This window comes from Aptenodytes forsteri, unplaced genomic scaffold, assembly GCF_000699145.1.
Source record: "Aptenodytes forsteri isolate BGI_AS27 unplaced genomic scaffold, ASM69914v1 Scaffold249, whole genome shotgun sequence".
NCBI lineage: Eukaryota > Metazoa > Chordata > Aves > Sphenisciformes > Spheniscidae > Aptenodytes > Aptenodytes forsteri.
The window spans coordinates 2,532,240-2,536,299 of NW_008796188.1; positions in this window are offsets into that span (position 1 = coordinate 2,532,240).

Consider the following 4,060-nt stretch of genomic DNA (forward strand, 5'->3'; position numbering starts at 1 on the left):
GAGGGAGCTTTTGCAGCCTGGAAGAATCAGGTGGCTTATTTTTGAGACGGGAATTCATGTGCTTAAACTTAATTGGGAAAATTTTTACTGTGGTATTGATTGCAGCTTGGGAGTCTGTCGAAATAGTTTTTTCTCTGTGAAGCTTCCGTTGAGTTCTCATTTGCCATTCTTAACCCAGACAGTAACACGTAAAAACAAGCAAAGGAATTAGAAGAGCTCTTTTTCAAGAGTAAAATGTTGCTATCGGAAGTTGCCGTGACTGAATTTGAACGATTAATTCTTTTGGACTGTATGTCCTGTATAAATAACTGCTTGTGGGGGGGTTTTTTGGTGTTACCTAGTTCCCTTTTCAATTTGAAGAGGGGGTCTCATGTCCTAGAATTAAAAATTTAATTTCTCTAAACCAGAACTTACTCGTTTGCGTATTGGCAAGGGAATTACTACTGTTGTCGTAAGTGCGGAGTTGCATTGCTTTGTGGGCTTTAGTGTTTCTACCCTCCAACTAAGTTTAGTTTTCTAAGACTGTCCTTCAGTAATTAGTCCGTATGCATAATTAGTTCTTGTATTTATATTGTAAATTCATAAAATACTGCAAATGTTGCTCAAAGCAAACTTCATTTCCTTTGTACTCTGCTTTGATTTTGTAAGCGCAACAAATACATGCAGATCCATCGGTAGACTTCTCTTTTACAAAGAGAGGCGGCGTGTTACTCGGTCTGTATCTTCTCTAAAGGAACCAGCCAGATGGTACATAAGCTTAAAACAGTTGAGAAGGAAGAAGCTGGATTTCCACGGAAGTGTTTTCCAATGGCAGTTGGATGCCCGTTTGTAAACATACGAGCGCAGGATGAAAAAGTACAACTTTACTCCGGCACAAGCGTACAACGCTGTGGTCTGTGATCACGGTACAGCCGCAAGCAGATTGCTCGTGGTAGGAAGGATATTACCTAAATTCATTAAGCGGCTGTGATCAAATCGTCTAAAGGGTAACGGATAACAGGCTATATCACACTCTGCTTTTCTTCCATCTTGTTTTTTGTAAACTAGTCTGCAAGATACGTGGGGTGGTAACAGTAAGAGCTTGGTATCGCAGTTTGCCATGGCTCCGTTGGTACAGCTGAAGCTCAGTGAGGGCGATTCTCTGGCCCTTACAGAAGAAGCTATGCCTGAGGCTTATTTCCCTACAGAGAGCTCCTCGGCAGCGTTTAAAATACAGATACCCGCTTCTAATACCAAGAAATTGGTATATATCTGGGAGACGGAGGGGAGAGCGGTGTTTGGGCTGGATGGTGTGTGGCAGGCCTAGACGGAATGCGCGCTGCAGGCCCAGCTGCAGTTGAGTCTTTCCCTCGATCTGCTCTTTTTTCCTGCCTGTGTCACTTCCTTCCCTTGGCTCACACGCGCACCCATAGCCCAGCTCCGAGCTCCCGGCTTTAGCGGCAGTGACACCCCCGGCGCGCTGGGGGGGAGCTGGGCTGAGCCTACAGGTTAGGCCCAGCTGAAATCCCAACCTTTTGGGTTTTTTAATTTGTGGGAGAGAAGAGATACCCCAAATATATACCACATGGATCGGCTTCATAGAGAAGCTCTGATTTTTCTTTTAAGTCTACAAACCAGGTCACTTGCGATTTCCTAAAAATGGGGCAGAACAGCATTTTGTTACCACTAAGACTGTCCACAGCGAAGGGCTCAAAATTAAACTTTTTGGAAAACATTTTTCAGAGCTTTAACGTAGACCCAGTTTGTCTTCCTGGCTTGTGAAATTTACTCATTGCTCCTGGATCTGCTGATCACTTGCACGAGCAATCAGCTTTGCTATTGTGGTGGTAGATAAGACACACACACACACTTATTTGTTGACTTTTTTTTCTTTTTTAAACAAATGTGGCATCGTGTCTTCTACTATCATGGTATATAAAATAGCATCCTGGTTTATAGGGGTTTACAGACTTCCTGTTTTTACCAATGTGCAGATGCTTTTACTCTGTTTGAACTTCATGATTATTTTTTTTTTTTCCAAACTGTTTCCATTTCTGCCTCAGCAAATACTGAGATTGCTCAGACCCGTGTAATAAACCACCTATTAGTTGAAATAAATGCTTTATGCAGAGCAATAGCTTTCTCTGTGAGTAGCAGTTCCCTTTTATCGATGTTATAAAAATCCTTGAGTGTAGTTTTTAAAACATGAAAAGCATTTCCTGGACAACATCTTTCCCGCACAAAGCAGAACTGTGTTTCCCAGACCTACTGGAGACCGAGCAAAACAGGGTCTCTCAGTACGCTTCCAAAATTGCCTAGTTTTCATTTATAATAACTTTTGCATTGTGTGATTAATGTGATGCTGCTGCACGTGCTTTTTTGAAGTCAATCTATGGAAATCCTCTATTTTGATGGAAATAAGGAAGTATTCATGCTTCGCAACATTAAATCCATCACAATGCTGTCCTAAACGGAAACATTTTTTCCATACACAAGTTCAGATCAATATTTGGCATTCATTCTATGTTTTAAAAAGATAAATACTCCTTTGTTTCTTACCTCACCAACATAGGGATGAATTGCGGAATGTATGTTTTGATACTAGGGAGATACACAAGTTCAGATCAATATTTGGCATTCATTCTATGTTTTAAAAAGATAAATACTCCTTCGTTTCTTACCTCGCCAACATAGGGATGAATTACAGAATGTATGTCTTGATACTAGGGAGCCAATAGCTGAGTGTAAGACTATTAAAAAATGTATAATCACGTAAGATTCAAACTCACCTGAAGTTGTTCCATCAGCCTTTGATAGTACATTAAGTGTTCCTTTTTGCATGGATGCAAGCAAGATTTCAGCATTAGCACTTGTCTACAGAGGAAACTGAGTTTACAGCAAGTGAGATACAGAGCTCGCAGTGCGCTGGCTGGGCTGTAGATGCTTGCCAGATGCTGCCCTTAAGAGTTTAATGTCTTAGCGTATTGTAAATTCACAAGTTGCCTTAGCTAATAAATAAATTCACTATGTAGATGAGCTACAGTCTTTATTAAGAGATACATAATTGGTTAGATGCGTGTCCTCTTTGCCCACTTCCTCATACAGATGGGATACTGTAAACCAGCTGACTTTATACACAGCCTGGGCTTTGGGATCACCTGTAGCCTGTGATTACATCGTAACTGCTGATCCTTATTTCCAAGTGATGTGCCATACTGTTCAGATGCGAATTCTTATTCATAGACGTATTCTTTGATTGACTTGATTTCTTGTCATGAGTGCTTAGTTATAAACTGCTTTCATAGCTGTTTTGCTTCTTGCCCAAAGGAACCCTGACTGTCTGCCAAGACAAGCTCTTCTTCATCCTTCTGGTATCTGGCCAAACCCAAACTGCACTGTAGTGGAAAACTTGTATCCCGGCTCTTCACGGCATGTTTTGGGTGGTAGGCACTCCAGGGATATGCCAGTCCGTAATTTGTAATATTTTGTTGTGCAAAATTACAGTCTTTGTCTGCCAGGTGACTCAAAGGCTGTGCTTAATATCAAACAAGATTAAAGAATAAAAGTAAATTGGAGACACTCCAGTCAGGTAAAAGGTTAAACATTCAAATGTAAAGTTGGAAACAATTTAAAAAAAAAAAAGAAAAAAAAGAAAAAAAAGAAAAAAGTTGTGCTGTTAGCTACCTGGAACTTTAACTTCATTCACAACTGTTTTTTCACATTTTCCTCCCACAAGGGGTTACTCAGTGCTGAGATAGATCCTAGCAATTATTTCCTTTGGCTGATGTGCTTTTCAAAAAGCAACCTCTTGCTTTGGTTGTGTTACTTACACCCCTCGCTTCTTTTGCATGCAGTTGGAATTTCAAGGAGTACTCTCCCTTCTCCACTACCACAATGTAGTTATTGTCTCATTTGGCTTGTCTTGGACAGCAGAGATTTGGTGGGTTTTGATTCTGGTTTGTTTTTTTTTTTTAAGTAACTTTATTTGCTCTGCTCTGCTTTCCTTTTTTAAGAGTTTTACTCTAATTAACACCTTCTGCTAATGCACTGGGGGATTTCTTTCCATTCCCCTCTATAGTCT